Raw genomic sequence first — 19,684 nt, forward strand, 5'->3', positions numbered from 1 at the left:
ATAAAAACATGAGAAAAATTATATTCATCAACTTTTCAATTTTAGATCTGAAAAAGATAATAAAATGCAACATGTGATGTTTTTCCTTAGTCATAGAGTATGTTTTATAAATATTTCACTAATTAAGTCACTATTTATGCTATTTTTCTTCAAAAAATCATAAATCATGCAAAAAGACTTCAATATAGCCTATTATTTTACACACATCTTGTAAAATAGCATGTGACAACATACTAAATTTCTATGACCAGATTGGAAATTTATCTCATATTAACCTATTTTTCATCTAAATCCGATTTTAATAATGAAAAATCCATTTTTCGAGTATAAGAAGTCCAAAAAATAGGAAAATTTACAGGTCATCTAAAAAACATATATGTTACAACATATCCAAAAATCACTGAAAAATGCGAAGTTTAGCTAATTTTAGTCCGAAAATGACATTTTATTCATAAAATCATATTTTTAATGCCATTATTATATAATATGAACAATAAAAATCCATAAATTAACAAAAATATCCTAAAAACATTTTAGGACCAGAAATTTTAACATGCATAATAATTTTCGTGATATATCATAATAACACAAATTTAACAAGTTTTATATGTTAATCGTATAACTCGGAAAAACTTTTAACCGATTTGCATGCAAACAACCATGGCTCTTGATACCGATTGAAGGAAAAGTAGATCTATATACTTAACATATTCATATATGTTTTATGATAATTTAATCATAAAATTAATTGGTGATCTTATGCATGCAAACTATAAACAATATAAAGAAGAAATCTTTATCTTACATTGGAATTTCGGTTTATTAGGGCACAAGAGAGATCTCCTTCTCTCTTGTTCTTGTGCTTTCCTCAATGGATGAACAAAGATCCAAGTATAGGATCTCTCCCAAACTTTAATACCCAAAGCACACTCTTAATAAAATTAATATTATGAATACTAATACAATATTAATTTAGCATAAAATGACCCAAAATAAATTTGTTTTTGGTCTCCTAAAAACCGGTTTAAGAGAGGAAGAAAAGGAAGTTTTTATCTTTCTAAAAAATCTTAATTTTTGATGAATGAATGAATTTTCTAATGCACTAAACTATAATGTAGTGCAAGTGATAAAATATAAGGCAAAACCCTTGGTTTGGCTCCTATGAAAACCCGGGTAAGGGAAGAGGAGGGAAGAAGAGTGAGCCAATGCATGCAAGAGTTTGTCTTCACAATGACAACTAGTTTGCATGGCTAGTTTAGTAGGTCAATCATTATGTTTACCACTAACATAATAAACCTAATATTTCTCCTAATCCTCCCATTATTTCGGTTTACATATGTAAAATGGAATCCATTTTATTTTTATCAATTTGTCAATATGTCACATGTCACATGTCACATAAAATTGTTATGTATTTTTAACATATTGAAAAATCAACGTATTAATAAAAATACGTCATATACAAAAATCGACTTAGTAATTCGCAATTACTTGTACCAAAATATTTTACCAATTATAAATCACAATAACTTGTATTTATGATAATTCATTCAATTTCAATTGTTTCCTTAAACAATAATTTCATCTGAGTAATGAAACAATTCGATCACTCAGACCGTATCTCATTTAATCAAATTTCAATGAGACACGTAAATATTACATCCAAAATCGTCCGTCAATTTTAAATAATTTAATTGACTCGTAACGTTATACGATCAATTAAATGATCAATTAAGAGTGTTGCCCTTTAGGTATGACCTAGGGGATCAACTGATCACCACCGTCGCACGACAGTAATGTCAAACTCTAGTCAGCCAATCATTACCGATATGTGTGGACCAGTTGACAGTAAAATATTACTTCCCAATTGTATTCTTTATAATGAGACTTAAACATGTGATCATCATGATCAACAATTGTGATCGCATTATTGTCGGAGGACACATATTCCAACAAATTACTCGATCAAGAAGTGCTTAAAAGAGAGGTTACTCGATCGAGTAACTATTCTACTCGATCGAGTAGATTTTCTGGAGTTTTGCTCGATCGAGTGGATTTATCCTATTCGATAGAGTGGTTTAGGCTTTCGTGGGCTTTAATTAGTCCGTAATTGTGTTTTAGTTGTTGGACTTAGTTTATTTCTTATTTAAGCTTAATCAACTAGGTCATTAGCTATCTATTCTATTATCATCGACACTTTAATTTTCAGTTTTTCATCTATCATTTTCATATTTCTCTGTAACTTTGCTTTCGGGATCATTTCGCTCGGATTTTGTCGTTCTTTACGCTAGATTCGCACGATTGTAATCTGTTTCTCCTTTCTTAATAATAATCGCTCTATTGTTTACTTTAATTCTTTGTTTTACTTCATTTAATTTATGCCCTAATTCACTTTTATGCAATTTAATTATCGTTTTAATATGTTGAATGCTGGTCATTTATCTGTTGTTAGTTTTGATAGTTTAAATAGCGATATGAGTAGCTAAACTTGTTTCATGTTGGGACTAGGGGATCTACGGTAGAAATGTGACGATGTAGTAAATAGGTTAGATGAATTAATTGTGAGATTCTGTCACCATAACAATTTAACTGTATTTTACCGACTTAGTTGAGTGTACGCTTCTGAGTCACCCTTCAGTCTGGCTAAATTTAATCCTGGATCGGAAGATTGGACTATATAGGCCTGCTATGAACAGCAGACTACCCTGACGAGGACGGAAGTTAAGTTAGTGGAAGTTTAGGGTAGAAAGTGGACCGGAAGGACCTTTCCATATCCGTCTCGCATTAATTTGTCTAAGTTGTTTACAGTTGAGTCACTGGACTACCGTAATGAACCGAAATCCTGACATGTCCCTTCTCTATTTGATAGTTTAATTCTATTTTTCTGCCTTTACTGCTCTTGTCTCTATTTCTCTTTCATTTAAACCTTTTAGTTTAGAAAACCAATTTAAACACCACCCCCCCCCCCCCATTTCTGACCAAATAGATGGACTTCTACAGATATCTTGCCTCCCTGAGGAGATCGAACTGACTTCCCTAGCTATATAGTTAGTTCAGTTAGTTTATATTTGATAGGTACACGATAGACGTATCAAATTTTAGCGCCGTTGCCGGGGAGGCAATTGCCCTATCTGTCTTTGTTTCGTTTATTTTATCCGTCTTAGAGAATTTTTATTCCTTGAGGCAGTTCTTATTTATTTTCTTTCAGTGTTGTTTATGCCCAGGTCAGACAGGTTGGAGTTAGTTTCAGCTGATTCAGAGCCAGAGAGACTATTAAGGCATAGACTCCGTCTGCAGAGAAAATCACGAAAGGAAGACTTGAGTACTTTCGAGCCAGAGCTACATCATTCTCTTTTCGCAGAAGACAAGTATTTAGAAGAAGACATTCTTATTTTTGCTGATCAACCAATAAAGATGCCGATCATTGCTAGTCACTCGGAGCCTAAAACATCGTATATTCCTAAAGGTTTCAATCTCCAGACTGTGAATGGGAATACATTTGACACCCGTCCTTCCTATATCAATCAGGTGGAGAGAAATCTCTATAGAGGTGTTGCAGGTGAAGACCCGAGAAAGCATATGGAGGTCTTTACGGACTATTGTTCTACTATCCCCGCCACAAAGGGGGTAACTCAAGACAAGATTAAGGAAGTTCTATTTCCTTTTTCTTTGACCGATGCAGCCAGGGAGTGGCTGACTGATTTGGACCGTTGCTCTTGCTTTTTATAAGAGATATTTTCCTCCACAACGCACAAATCAGCTGAGGGCAAAGATTACGAGTTTTAAGCAGGCACTTGATGAGACTCTCTATGAAACATGGTCCCGTTTCAAGAAGCTGGTGAGGTCTCTTCCTCACCATGGTTTTGACCCGTGGTTTCTGTCTAACTAGTTCTACATTGGGCTGTATGATGATCATAGAGCCATACTTGATGCGTCATCTAATGGGAGATTCCAAGAGAATACCGACGATGATAAGGGATGGGCCCTTATTGAAGAGATGGCGGACCACAGTGCTGAATATGGAAACCCGAGGGATGGTATTAGAACAGTTCATGAAGTCGATAAGCAAGTTGTGGCTCAGCTGGAAGCCATGAATGCTAGATTTGATAAGTTGGAGTTACATTCTGCTGAGGAGCCTCAGACGGTTCATATGCTTACTAGAGGGGAGACCGTCACATGTGAGAGGTGTGGTAGCAACGACGGTCACACTGCTGTTGGCTGTCTTACAGAGAAGGAACAGGTCATTGCCTTTCAACAATACAGGCAAGGAGGGGGTTCCTATTATAATAACCAAGGGGCAGTCCATCCCAATTTGAGGTGGACTAGTCAAAATGTGCTCAATCCTACCCCTCCTCCACACCAGCAGCAGTCATATGTCCCTCTAAATAAGACTCAACAAGGCTTTTAGAAGCCTCTTTCCTTTCCTACACCTAATCAAGGTGCCTCGTCTTCTGGTGGGGTAAGTGAGATAGGTGAGTTGAAGACTATGTTGCAGTCTTTGACAAAGCAGTGGAAGTTAAGCGACCAACAAAAAGATGCTTCTATCAAGGCACTTGAAACTCAAGTTGCCCAGTTAGCCGCTAACCAGTCCACAAGGAAACCGGTTCATTTACCATAACAAGCTGACAAAAATCCACATGAGACGGTAAATTTAATTAATTTGAGAAGCGGTCGTTCATATGAGGGACCAGAAGTGTTGAAATCAGACCCGAGGAAGGAAATAATAGCTGATGAACAGTGTTCTGTCAAAGGAAATGAGCTGACGGCTAAGAAGGTACTCGATTGACTAGTTTCTGGAGGTCGATCGAGTAGATTTGCTGAAGAAAGTGCTCGATCGAGTGGAATTTCTACTCGATCGAGTGAACAGGAAAATGTAGCTGCTCGATTGAGTGAAATTTCTACTCGATCGAGTGATTCTATTGAAGAAACTACTCGATCGAATGAGAATTTTGGTCGATCGAGTAGTATGGATAATGGACAGCTTGACCGAGAGCCTGCTAGTGCTCGATTGATTGAGAAATCGCCTGAAAGACCTCGTTCGAGAGGAAAGAAGCGTCCAAAGGATATGGAGCTTTATCCGGCTGACATGTTGGAAGAGAGAAACAAGGGACTCAAGATACCCATCACGGTTCCCTTCCCGAGGTGTCTGCAGAGTACTAAAGCTAATCAACAATTCGGCAATTTTGCCGAGATCCTGAGAAGCTTGTAGGTCACTGTGCCATTCGCCGAACTGCTGACATAGGTACCCTCTTACCTTAAATTTATGAAAGAAATTTTATCGCGTAAGAGGCACATTAGTGATAATGAGACGGTAGCCTTGACTGAGGTAGGGACGACCCTTGTTCAGAATAAGTTACCTCCCAAACAGTCAGACCCGGGTAGTTTTTCGATTCCGTGTCATATTGGTACCCACTTGATTGATAACGCGTTATGCGATCTTGGCGCTAGCGTGAGTGTTTTACCGTTGTCTATGGCTAAGAGTCTTGGTTTGACAAAGTTTAATTCCACCAACATGACTGTTCAGATGGCCGACCGTAGCATATCATGGCCACTAGGTGTAATAGAAGACATACCTGTTAAGATCGGGAGGTTCTTTATTCCCGTTGACTTCGTTGTACTTGACATCCTCGAAGATGCACATACCCCTTTTATTTTAGGGAGACCATTTTTATCTACTGCCCGTGCAGTAATAGACGTCGGGGGCAAGACATTGACTTTTCAGGTTGGGGACGAGGAGCTGATATTCCATCAGTCTAAGTTCCGGAGGGCTCCCATGCAAGCTCAGCCTTGCAATGCCCTCTCTTATATTGACCCTATTATTGTCACTCCAAATGAAAATTTGGAGCATTGTGCTGCTATTGTGACCCTTCCGCCTCAGGTTGAGAGCAAAAAGTAGGAAAGTTCATCTGTTTTCCTTGCTGCAGGTACAGATGAAAACAATGAAGGAGTTGTCAAAGGGCATTGTGCAATTAATGTCAGTCAAAGTGGGAGTGACAGTGTTAAAGCCGGTGAGAAAGGAGCAAGGGTGAGAAAAGTTCGCGCATATGTGGATGTGAACTATTCTCCTCCGAATGATCCAAGTTCAAGCTCATGGAAGTTAAAGAGGACGATCAATGTTGCTGAGGTGACATCCTCCAGTCAGGAGCAATCCGAGGGGCTACTGAATTGCTTTGGGAAGTGAGAGGGGAAATTCCCGTGTACCAACTTGTATAAACAATTTTTTAATTTCCGTTGAATTTCTTTTATTGCTTTTATTTAGGACAATTAGAATTTAGATAATTTTTAGCGTAGATAGGGACTATAGACTGTTACTTTACGTATTTGGTATTTTGGGATATTTTTGCAAGTGTTTTTATGCAGATTTGGGGAATTTTACGCAAATTCAAAGGAAGAATGACGAATTAAAGAGCTAACACGAGGAAAAGAGCTCGATCGAGTACTTATTGTACTCGATCGAGTGGATTCTGTTCGATCGAGTAATGACATATCAGTCGATCGAATAAAGCAGAAAAGGGGAGTTCTCGATCGAGTAAAATTCAACTCGATCGAGTAGATGAATACAAGAAGGACTCGATCGAGCAGTTCTAAACCACTCCATCGAGTAAAAATGGAAATCACGCGAAGGGAGTTTCTTTAACTTCCCTCTTTTTCATCCTTAATTCATTTCATCCCTAATTTTTCGACTCCCTTCCTATACTGCGATCAAAATACCCCAAATCCCTCATTTCTCTTGCCCTTTTACCAAATCCGTCACCTACATTGTGTTCATTGTTAACTAATCGACAAAAGCCCTCTACTTTCCCCTAGATTCGTGTTGCTTTACTCAGTCTATTAAGGGAACTAGGGTTTTGAGGTTTTTGTTCAAAAAATCGCCTATTTTGCTTATTTCTTGTCGATTAATTGTTCTTTGTAGGATCTCTAGCATGAAGTAAGTAATTCCTACACCTCATTGCATTTTGATTTCATTTATTTTGCCTTTTATGAAGTGAAAAGGAACCTAGGGTTTCGATTTTCCAGAGTGAGATACTGCATTGGAATGCGTGAAGGCACGGTTTACGAGGCAGTCGGTGACGAGATTGGGCTGATTTGAGAAAGAAGACTCGATCGAGTGGTTTTATTACTCGATCGAGTGGTTTTATTACTCGATCGAGTGGTTTTTATGGCCTTAGTTGATCGATCGAGTAGTTATTTACTCGATCAAGAAGTGCTTAAAAGAGAGGTTACTCGATCGAGTAACTATTCTACTCGATCGAGTAGATTTTCTGGAGTTTTGCTCGATCGAGTGGATTTATCCTACTCGATAGAGTGGTTTAGGCTTTCGTGGGCTTTAATTAGTCCGTAAGTGTGTTTTAGTTGTTGGACTTAGTTTATTTCTTATTTAAGCTTACGTCAACTAGGTCATTAGCTATCTATTCTATTATCATCGACACTTTAATTTTCAGTTTTTCATCTATCATTTTCATATTTCTCTGTAACTTTGCTTTCGGGATCATTTCGCTCGGATTTTTTCGTTCTTTACGCCGGATTCGCACGATTGTAATCTCTTTCTCCTTTCCTAATAATCGCTCTATTGTTTACTTTAATTCTTTGTTTTACTTCATTTAATTTATGCCCTAATTCACTTTTATGCAATTTAATTATCGTTTTAATATGTTGAATCTTTGGTCATTTATCTCGTTGTTAGTTTTGATAGTTTAAATAGCGATATGAGTAGCTAAACTTGTTTCATGTTGGGACTAGGGGATCTACGGTAGAAATGTGACGATGTAGTAAATAGGTTAGATGAATTAATTGTGAGATTCTGTCACCATAACAATTTAACTGTATTTTACCGACTTAGTTGAGTGCACGCTTCTGAGTCACCCTTTAGTCTGGCTAAATTTAATCCTGGAACGAAAGATTGGACAAAATAGGCCTGCTATGAACAACAGACTACCCTGACGAGGACGGAAGTTAAGTTAGTGGAAGTTTAGGGTAGAAAGTGGACCGGAAGGACCTTTCTATATCCATCTCGCATTAATTTGTCTAAGTTGTTTACAGTTGAGTCACTGGACTACCGTAGTGAACCGAAATCCTGACATGTCCCTTCTCTATTTGATAGTTTAATTCTATTTTTCTGCCTTTACTGCTCTTGTCTCTGTTTCTCTTTCCTTTAAACCTTTTAGTTTAGAAAACCAATTTAAACACCCCCCCCCCCCCCATTTCTGACCAAATAGATGGACTTCTACAGATATCTTGCCTCCCTGAGGAGATCGAACTGACTTCCCTAGCTATATAGTTAGTTCAGTTAGTTTATATTTGATAGGTACACGATAGACGTATCAAATTTTAGCGCCGTTGCCGGGGAGGCAATTGCCCTATCTGTCTTTGTTTCGTTTATTTTATCCGTCTTAGGGAATTTTTATTCCTTGAGGCAGTTCTTATTTATTTTCTTTCAGTGTTGTTTATGCCCAGGTCAGACAGGTTGGAGTTAGTTTCAGCTGATTCAGAGCCAGAGAGACTATTAAGGCATAGACTCCGTCTGCAGAGAAAATCACGAAAAGAAGACTTGAGTACTTTCGAGCCACAGCTACATCATTCTCTTTTCGCAGAAGACAAGTCTTTAGAAGAAGACATTCTTATTTTTGCTGATCAACCAGTAAAGATGCTGAACATTGCTAGTCACTCGGAGCCTAAAGCATCGTATATTCCTAAAGGTTTCAATCTCCAGACTGTGGATGGGAATACATTTGACACCCGTCCTTCCTATATCAATCAGGTGGAGAGAAATCTCTATAGAGGTGTTGTAGGTGAAGACCCGAGAAAGCATATGGAGGTCTTTACGGACTACTGTTCTACTATCCCAGCCACAAAGGGGGTAACTCAAGACAAGATTAAGGAAGTTCTATTTCCTTTTTCTTTGACCGATGCAGCCAGGGAGTGGCTGACTGATTTGGACCGTACGGCCGCAGGGGTTACAAACTGGGAGACCCTTGCTCTTGCTTTTTATAAGAGATATTTTCCTCCACAACGCACAAATCAGCTGAGGGCAAAGATTACGAGTTTTAAGCAGGCACTTGATGAGACTCTCTATGAAACATGGTCCCGTTTCAAGAAGCTGGTGAGGTCTCTTCCTCACCATGGTTTTGACCCGTGGTTTCTGTCTAACTAGTTCTACATTGGGCTGTATGATGATCATAGAGCCATACTTGATGCGTCATCTAATAGGAGATTCCAAGAGAATACCGACGATGATAAGGGATGGGCCCTTATTGAAGAGATGGCGGACCACAGTGCTGAATATGGAAACCCGAGGGATGGTATTAGAACAGTTCATGAAGTCGATAAGCAAGTTGTGGCTCAGCTGGAAGCCATGAATGCTAGATTTGATAAGTTGGAGTTACATTCTGCTGGGGAGCCTCAGACGGTTCATATGCTTACTAGAGGGGAGACTGTCACATGTGAGAGGTGTGGTAGCAACGACGGTCACACTGCTGTTGGCTGTCTTACAGAGAAGGAACAGGCCCTTGCCTTTCAACAATACAGGCAAGGAGGGGGTTCCTATTATAATAACCAAGGGACAGTCCATCCCAATTTGAGGTGGACTAGTCAAAATTTGCTCAATCCTACCCCTCCTCCACACCAGCAGCAGTCATATGTCCCTCCACATAAGACTCAACAAGGCTTTCAGAAGCCTCTTTCCTTTCCTACACCTAATCAAGGTGCCTCGTCTTCTGGTGGGGTAAGTGAGATAGGTGAGTTGAAGACTATGTTGCAGTCTTTGACAAAGCAGTGGAAGTTAAGCGACCAACAAAAAGATGCTTCTATCGGCACTTGAAACTCAAGTTGCCCAGTTAGCCGCTAACCAGTCCACAAGGAAACCGGTTCATTTACCATAACAAGCTGACAAAAATCCACATGAGACGGTAAATTTAATTAATTTGAGAAGCGGTCGTTCATATGAGGGACCGGAAGTGTTGAAATCAGACCCGAGGAAGGAAGTAATAGCTGATGAACAATGTTCTGTCAAAGGAAATGAGCTGACGGCTAAGAAGGTACTCGATCGACTAGTTTCTGGAGGTCGATCGAGTAGATTTGCTGAAGAAAGTGCTCGATCGAGTGGAATTTCTACTCGATCGAGTGAACAGGAAAATGTAGCTGCTCGATCGAGTGAAATTTCTACTCGATCGAGTGATGCTATTGAAGAAACTACTCGATCGAATGGGAATTTTGGTCGATCGAGTAGTATGGATAATGGACAGCTTGACCGAGAGCCTGCTAGTGCTCGATTGATTGAGAAATCGCCTGAAAGACCTCGTTCGAGAGGAAAGAAGCGTTCTAAGGATATGGAGCTTTATCCGGCTGACACGTTGGAAGAGAGAAACAAGGGACTCAAGATACCCATCACGGTTCCCTTCCCGAGGTGTCTGCAGAGTACTAAAGCTAATCAACAATTCTGCAATTTTGCCGAGATCCTGAGAAGCTTGCAGGTCACTGTGCCATTCGCCGAACTGCTGACACAGGTACCCTCTTACCTTAAATTTATGAAAGAAATTTAATCGCGTAAGAGGCACATTAGTGATAATGAGACGGTAGCCTTGACTGAGGTAGGGACGACCCTAGTTCAGAATAAGTTACCTCCCAAACAGTCAGACCCGGGTAGTTTTTCGATTCCGTGTCATATTGGTACCCACTTGATTGATAACGCGTTATGCGATCTTGGCGCTAGCGTGAGTGTCTTACCGTTGTCTATGGCTAAGAGTCTTGGTTTGACAAAGTTTAATTCCACCAACATGACTGTTCTGATGGCCGACCGAAGCATATCATGGCCACTAGGTGTAATAGAAGACATACATGTTAAGATCGGGAGGTTCTTTATTCCCGTTGACTTCGTTGTACTTGACATCCCCGAAGATGCACATACCCCTTTTATTTTAGGGAGACCATTTTTATCTACTGCCCGTGCAGTAATAGACGTCGGGGGCAAGACATTGACTTTTCAGGTTGGGGACGAGGAGCTGATATTCCATCAGTCTAAGTTCCGGAGGGCTCCCATGCAAGCTCAGCCTTGCAATGCCCTCTCTTCTATTGACCCTATTATTGTCACTCCAAATGAAAATTTGGAGCATTGTGCTGCTATTGTGACCCTTCCGCCTCAGGTTGAGAGCAAAAAGTAGGAAAGTTCATCTGTTTTCCTTGCTGCGCAGTACGAGATGAAAACAATGAAGGAGTTGTCAAAGGGCATTGTGCAATTAATGTCAGTCAAAGTGGGAGTGACAGTGTTAAAGCCGGTGAGAAAGGAGCAAGGGTGAGAAAAGTTCGCGCATATGTGGATGTGAACTATTCTCCTCCGAATGATCCAAGTTCAAGCTCATGGAAGTTAAAGAGGACGATCAATGTTGCTGAGGTGACATCCTCCAGTCAGGAGCAATCCGAGGGGCTACTGAATTGCTTTGGGAAGTGAGCGGGGAAATTCCCCGTGTACCAACTTGTATAAACAATTTTTGAATTTCCGTTGAATTTCTTTTATTGCTTTTATTTAGGACAATTAGAATTTAGATAATTTTTAGCGTAGATAGGGACTATAGACTGTTACTTTACGTATTTGGTATTTTGGGATATTTTTGCAAGTGTTTTTATGCAGATTTGGGGAATTTTACGCAAATTCAAAGGAAGAATGACGAATTAAAGAGCTAACACGAGGAAAAGAGCTCGATCGAGTACTTATTGTACTCGATCGAGTGGATTCTGTTCGATCGAGTAATGACATATCAGTCGATCGAATAAAGCAGAAAAGGGGAGTTCTCGATCGAGTAAAATTATACTCGATCGAGTAGATGAATACAAGAAGGACTCGATCGAGCAGTTCTAAACCACTCCATCGAGTAAAAATGGAAATCACGCGAAGGGAGTTTCTTTAACTTCCCTCTTTTTCATCCTTAATTCATTTCATCCCTAATTTTTTGACTCCCTTCCTATACTGCGATCAAAATACCCCAAATCCCTCATTTCTCTTGCCCTTTTACCAAATCCGTCACCTACATTGTGTTCTTTGTTAACTAATCGACAAAATCCCTCTACTTTCCCCTAGATTCGTGTTGCTTTACTCAGTCTATTAAGGGAACTAGGGTTTTGAGGTTTTTGTTCAAAAAATCGCCTATTTTGCTTATTTCTTGTCGATTAATTGTTCTTTGTAGGATCTCTAGCATGAAGTAAGTAATTCCTACACCTCATTGCATTTTGATTTCATTTATTTACTCGATCAAGAAGTGCTTAAAAGAGAGGTTACTCGATCGAGTAACTATTCTACTCGATCGAGTAGATTTTCTGGAGTTTTGCTCGATCGAGTGGATTTATCCTACTCGATAGAGTGGTTTAGGCTTTCGTGGGCTTTAATTAGTCCGTAAGTGTGTTTTAGTTGTTGGACTTAGTTTATTTCTTATTTAAGCTTACGTCAACTAGGTCATTAGCTATCTATTCTATTATCATCGACACTTTAATTTTCTGTTTTTCATCTATCATTTTCATATTTCTCTGTAACTTTGGTTTCGGGATCATTTCGCTCGGATTTTTTCGTTCTTTACGCCGGATTCGCACGATTGTAATCTCTTTCTCCTTTCCTAATAATCGCTCTATTGTTTACTTTAATTCTTTGTTTTACTTCATTTAATTTATGCCCTAATTCACTTTTATGCAATTTAATTATCGTTTTAATATGTTGAATGCTGGTCATTTATCTGTTGTTAGTTTTGATAGTTTAAATAGCGATATGAGTAGCTAAACTTGTTTCATGTTGGGACTAGGGGATCTACGGTAGAAATGTGACGATGTAGTAAATAGGTTAGATGAATTAATTGTGAGATTCTGTCACCATAACAATTTAACTGTATTTTACCGACTTAGTTGAGTGCACGCTTCTGAGTCACCCTTTAGTCTGGCTAAATTTAATCCTGGAACGAAAGATTGGACAAAATAGGCCTGCTATGAACAATGAGACTACCCCGACGAGGACGGAAGTTAAGTTAGTGGAAGTTTAGGGTAGAAAGTGGACCGGAAGGACCTTTCTATATCCGTCTCGCATTAATTTGTCTAAGTTGTTTACAGTTGAGTCACTGGACTACCGTAGTGAACCGAAATCCTGACATGTCCCTTCTCTATTTGATAGTTTAATTCTATTTTTCTGCCTTTACTGCTCTTGTCTCTGTTTCTCTTTCCTTTAAACCTTTTAGTTTAGAAAACCAATTTAAACACCACCCCCCCCCCCCCATTTCTGACCAAATAGATGGACTTCTACAGATATCTTGCCTCCCTGAGGAGATCGAACTGACTTCCCTAGCTATATAGTTAGTTCAGTTAGTTTATATTTGATAGGTACACGATAGACGTATCAAATTTTAGCGCCGCACGGGGAGGCAATTGCCCTATCTGTCTTTGTTTCGTTTATTTTATCCGTCTTAGGGAATTTTATTCCTTAAGGCGTTCTTATTTATTTTCTTTCAGTGTTGTTTATGCCCTGGTCGACAGGTTGGAGTTAGTTTGGTGATTGAGCGAGAGAGACTATTAAGGCATAGACTCGTCTCTCAGAGAAAATCACGAAAAGAAGACTTGAGTACTTTCGAGCCCACGGCTACATCATTCTCTTTTCGCTGAAGACAAGTCTTTAGAAGAAGACATTCTTATTTTTGCTGATCAACCAGTAAAGATGCTGAACATTGCTAGTCACTCGGAGCCTAAAGCATCGTATATTCCTAAAGGTTTCAATCTCCAGACTGTGGATGGGAATACATTTGACACCCGTCCTTCCTATATCAATCAGGTGGAGAGAAATATCTACAGAGGTGTTGCAGGTGAAGACCCGAGAAAGCATATGGAGGTCTTTACGGACTACTGTTCTACTATCCCCGCCACAAAGGGGGTAACTCAAGACAAGATTAAGGAAGTTCTATTTCCTTTTTCTTTGACCGATGCAGCCAGGGAGTGGCTGACTGATTTGGACCGTACGGCCGCAGGGGTTACAAACTGGGAGACCCTTACTCTTGCTTTTTATAAGAGATATTTTCCTCCACAACGCACAAATCAGCTGAGGGCAAAGATTACGAGTTTTAAGCAGGCACTTGATGAGACTCTCTATGAAACATGGTCCCGTTTCAAGAAGTGGTGAGGTCTCTTCCTCACCATGGTTTTGACCCGTGGTTTCTGTCTAACTAGTTCTACATTGGGCTGTATGATGATCATAGAGCCATACTTGATGCGTCATCTAATGGGAGATTCCAAGAGAATACCGACGATGATAAGGGATGGGCCCTTATTGAAGAGATGGCGGACCACAGTGCTGAATATGGAAACCCGAGGGATGGTATTAGAACAGTTCATGGAGTCGATAAGCAAGTTGTGGCTCAGCTGGAAGCCATGAATGCTAGATTTGATAAGTTGGAGTTACATTCTGCTGGGGAGCCTCAGACGGTTCATATGCTTACTAGAGGGGAGACCGTCACATGTGAGAGGTGTGGTAGCAACGACGGTCACACTGCTGTTGGCTGTCTTACAGAGAAGGAACAGGTCCTTGCCTTTCAAAAATACAGGCAAGGAGGGGGTTCCTATTATAATAACCAAGGGGCAGTCCATCCCAATTTGAGGTGGACTAGTCAAAATGTGCTCAATCCTACCCCTCCTCCACACCAGCAGCAGTCATATGTCCCTCCACATAAGACTCAACAAGGCTTTCAGAAGCCTCTTTCCTTTCCTACACCTAATCAAGGTGCCTCGTCTTCTGGTGGGGTAAGTGAGATAGGTGAGTTGAAGACTATGTTGCAGTCTTTGACAAAGCAGTGGAAGTTAAGCGACCAACAAAAAGATGCTTCTATCGGCACTTGAAACTCAAGTTACCCAGTTAGCCGCTAACCAGTCCACAAGGAAACCGGTTCATTTACCATAACAAGCTGACAAAAATCCACATGAGACGGCAAATTTAATTAATTTGAGAAGCGGTCGTTCATATGAGGGACCGGAAGTGTTGAAATCAGACCCGAGGAAGGAAATAATAGCTGATGAACAGTGTTCTGTCAAAGGAAATGAGCTGACGGCTAAGAAGGTACTCGATCGACTAGTTTCTGGAGGTCGATCGAGTAGATTTGCTGAAGAAAGTGCTCGATCGAGTGGAATTTCTACTCGATCGAGTGAACAGGAAAATTCAGCTGCTCGATCGAGTGAAATTTCTACTCGATCGAGTGATGCTATTGAAGAAACTACTCGATCGAATGGAAATTTTGGTCGATCGAGTAGTATGGATAATGGACAGCTTGACCGAGAGCCTGCTAGTGCTCGATTGATTGAGAAATCGCCTGAAAGACCTCGTTCGAGAGGAAAGAAGCGTCCAAAGGATATGGAGCTTTATCCGGCTGACACGTTGGAAGAGAGAAACAAGGGACTCAAGATACCCATCACGGTTCCCTTCCCGAGGTGTCTGCAGAGTACTAAAGCTAATCAACAATTCGGCAATTTTGCCGAGATCCTGAGAAGCTTGCAGGTCACTGTGCCATTCGCCGAACTGCTGACACAGGTACCCTCTTACCTTAAATTTATGAAAGAAATTTTATCGCGTAAGAGGCACATTAGTGATAATGAGACGGTAGCCTTGACTGAGGTAGGGACGACCCTAGTTCAGAATAAGTTAACTCCCAAACAGTCAGACCCGGGTAGTTTTTCGATTCCGTGTCATATTGGTACCCACTTGATTGATAACGCGTTATGCGATCTTGGCGCTAGCGTGAGTGTCTTACCGTTGTCTATGGCTAAGAGTCTTGGTTTGACAAAGTTTAATTCCACCAACATGACTGTTCAGATGGCCGACCGTAGCATATCATGTCCACTAGGTGTAATAGAAGACATACCTGTTAAGATCGGGAGGTTCTTTATTCCCGTTGACTTCGTTGTACTTGACATCCCCGAAGATGCACATACCCCTTTTATTTTAGGGAGACCATTTTTATCTACTGCCCGTGGAGTAATAGACGTCGGGGGAATGACATTGACTTTTCTGGTTGGGGACGAGGAGCTAATATTCCATCAGTCTAAGTTCCGGAGGGCTCCCATGCAAGCTCAGCCTTGCAATGCCCTCTCTTCTATTGACCCTATTATTGTCACTCCAAATGAAAATTTGGAGCATTGTGCTGATATTGTGACCCTTCCGCCTCAGGTTGAGAGCAAAAAGTAGGAAAGTTCATCTGTTTTCCTTGCTGCAGGTACAGATGAAAACAATGAAGGAGTTGTCAAAGGGCATTGTGCAATTAATGTCAGTCAAAGTGGGAGTGACAGTGTTAAAGCCGGTGAGAAAGGAGCAAGGGTGAGAAAAGTTCGCGCATATGTGGATGTGAACTATTCTCCTCCGAATGATCCAAGTTCAAGCTCATGGAAGTTAAAGAGGACGATCAATGTTGCTGAGGTGAGATCCTCCAGTCAGGAGCAATCCGAGGGGCTACTGAATTGCTTTGGGAAGTGAGTGGGGAAATTCCCCGTGTACCAACTTGTATAAACAATTTTTGAATTTCCGTTGAATTTCTTTTATTGCTTTTATTTAGGACAATTAGAATTTAGATAATTTTTAGCGTAGATAGGGACTATAGACTGTTACTTTACGTATTTGGTATTTTGGGATATTTTTTTAAGTGTTTTTATGCAGATTTGAGGAATTTTACGCAAATTCAAAGGAAGAATGACGAATTAAAGAGCTAACACGAGGAAAAGAGCTCGATCGAGTACTTATTGTACTCGATCGAGTGGATTTTGTTCGATCGAGTAATGACATATCAGTCGATCGAATAAAGCAGAAAAGGGGAGTTCTCGATCGAGTAAAATTCTACTCGATCGAGTAGATGAATACAAGAAGGACTCGATCGAGCAGTTCTAAACCACTCCATCGAGTAAAAATGGAAATCACGCGAAGGGAGTTTCTTTAACTTCCCTCTTTTTCATCCTTAATTCATTTCATCCCTAATTTTTCGACTCCCTTCCTATACTGCGATCAAAATACCCCAAATCCCTCATATCTCTTGCCCTTTTACCAAATCCGTCACCTACATTGTGTTCATTGTTAACTAATCGACAAAAGCCCTCTACTTTCCCCTAGATTCGTGTTGCTTTACTCAGTCTATTAAGGGAACTAGGGTTTTGAGGTTTTTGTTCAAAAAATCGCCTATTTTGCTTATTTCTTGTCGATTAATTGTTCTTTGCAGGATCTCTAGCATGAAGTAAGTAATTCCTACACCTCATTGCATTTTGATTTCATTTATTTTGCCTTTTATGAAGTGAAAAGGAACCTAGGGTTTCGATTTTCCAGAGTGAGATACTGCATTGGAATGCGTGAAGGCACGGTTTACGAGGCAGTCGGTGACGAGATTGGGCTGATTTGAAGGAAGAAGACTCGATCGAGTGGTTTTATTACTCGATCGAGTGGTTTTATTACTCGATCGAGTGGTTTTTATGGCCTTAGTTGATCGATCGAGTAGTTATTTACTCGATCAAGAAGTGCTTAAAAGAGAGGTTACTCGATCGAGTAACTATTCAACTCGTTCGAGTAGATTTTCTGGAGTTTTGCTCGATCGAGTGGATTTATCCTACTCGATAGAGTGGTTTAGGCTTTCGTGGGCTTTAATTAGTCCGTAAGTGTGTTTTAGTTGTTGGACTTAGTTTATTTCTTATTTAAGCTTACGTCAACTAGGTCATTAGCTATCTATTCTATTATCATCGACACTTTAATTTTCAGTTTTTCATCTATCATTTTCATATTTCTCTGTAACTTTGCTTTCGGGATCATTTCGCTCGGATTTTGTCGTTCTTTACGCCGGATCCGCACGATTGTAATCTCTTTCTCCTTTCCTAATAATCGCTCTATTGTTTACTTTAATTCTTTGTTTTACTTCATTTAATTTATGCCCTAATTCACTTTTATGCAATTTAATTATCGTTTTAATATGTTGAATGCTGGTCATTTATCTGTTGTTAGTTTTGATAGTTTAAATAGCGATATGAGTAGCTAAACTTGTTTCATGTTGGGACTAGGGGATCTACGGTAGAAATGTGACGATGTAGTAAATAGGTTAGATGAATTAATTGTGAGATTCTGTCACCATAACAATTTAACTGTATTTTACCGACTTAGTTGAGTGCACGCTTCTGAGTCACCCTTTAGTCTGGCTAAATTTAATCCTGGAACGAAAGATTGGACAAAATAGGCCTGCTATGAACAGCAGACTACCCTGACGAGGACGGAAGTTAAGTTAGTGGAAGTTTAGGGTAGAAAGTGGACCGGAAGGACCTTTCTATATCCGTCTCGCATTAATTTGTCTAATTTGTTTACAGTTGAGTCACTGGACTACCGTAGTGAACCGAAATCCTGACATGTCCCTTCTCTATTTGATAGTTTAATTCTATTTTTCTGCCTTTACTGCTCTTGTCTCTGTTTCTCTTTCCTTTAAACCTTTTAGTTTAGAAAACCAATTTAAACACCACCCCCCCTATTTCTGACCAAATAGACGGACTTCTACAGATATCTTGCCTCCCTGAGGAGATCGAACTGACTTCCCTAGCTATATAGTTAGTTCAGTTAGTTTATATTTGATAGGTACACGATAGACGTATCAAATTTTGGTGCCGTTGCCGGGAGGCAATTGCCCTATCTGTCTTTGTTTCGTTTATTTTATCCGTCTTAGGGAATTTTTATTCCTTGAGGCAGTTCTTATTTATTTTCTTTCAGTGTTGTTTATGCCCAGATAAGACAGGTTGGAGTTAGTTTCAGCTGATTCAGAGCCAGAGAGACTATTCAGGCATAGACTCAGTCTGCAGAGAAAATCACGAAAGGAAGACTTGAGTACTTTCAAGCCAGAGCTACATCATTCTCTTTTCGCAGAAGACCAGTCTTTAGAAGAAGACATTCCTATTTTTGCTGATCTACCAGTAAAGATGTCGAACATTACTAGTTACTCGGAGCCTAAAGCATCGTATATCAATCTGGTGGAATACATTTGACATCCGTCCTTCCTATATCAATCTGGTGGAGAGAAATCTCTATAGAGGTGTTGCAGGTGAAGACCCGAGAAAGCATATGGGGGTCTTTACGGACTACTATTCTACTATCCCCGCCACAAAGGGGGTAACTCAAGACAAGATTAAGGAAGTTCTATTTCCTTTTTCTTTGACCGATGCAGCCAGGGAGTGGCTAACTAATTTGGACCGTACGGCCGTAGGGGTTACAAACTGGGAGACCCTTGCTCTTGCTTTTTATAAGAGATATTTCCCTCCACAGCGCACAAATCAGCTGAGGGCAAAGATTACGAGTTTTAAGCAGGCACTTGATGAGACTCTCTATGAAGCATGGTCCCGTTTCAAGAAGTTGGTGAGGTCTCTTCCTCACCATGGTTTTGACCCGTGATTTCTGTCTAACTAGTTCTACAATGGGCTGTATGATGATCATAGAGCCATACTTGATGTGTCATCTAATGGGAGATTCCAAGAGAATACCGACGATGATAAGGGATGGACCCTTATTGGAGAGATGGCGAACCACAGTGCTGAATATGGAAACCCGAGGGATGGTATTAGAACAGTTCATGCAGTCGATAAGCAAGTTGTGCCTCAGCTGGAAGCCATGAATGCTAGATTTGATAAGTTGGAGTTACATTCTGCTGGGGAGCCTCAGACGGTTCATATG

At 40.1% G+C, this 19,684-nt stretch overlaps 1 non-coding gene across 1 annotated transcript; it reads right to left on the reverse strand.

The window, feature by feature from the left end:
* Positions 1 to 19,289: 19,289 nt before the first annotated feature.
* LOC141636063 (small nucleolar RNA R71) lies at positions 19,290 to 19,395 on the reverse strand. The gene has a single exon (XR_012540702.1). It is a non-coding gene; the product is annotated as a small nucleolar RNA R71 (small nucleolar RNA).
* Positions 19,396 to 19,684: the final 289 nt, after the last annotated feature.

This window comes from Silene latifolia, chromosome Y (genome assembly GCF_048544455.1).
Source record: "Silene latifolia isolate original U9 population chromosome Y, ASM4854445v1, whole genome shotgun sequence".
Taxonomy (NCBI): Eukaryota; Viridiplantae; Streptophyta; class Magnoliopsida; order Caryophyllales; family Caryophyllaceae; genus Silene; species Silene latifolia.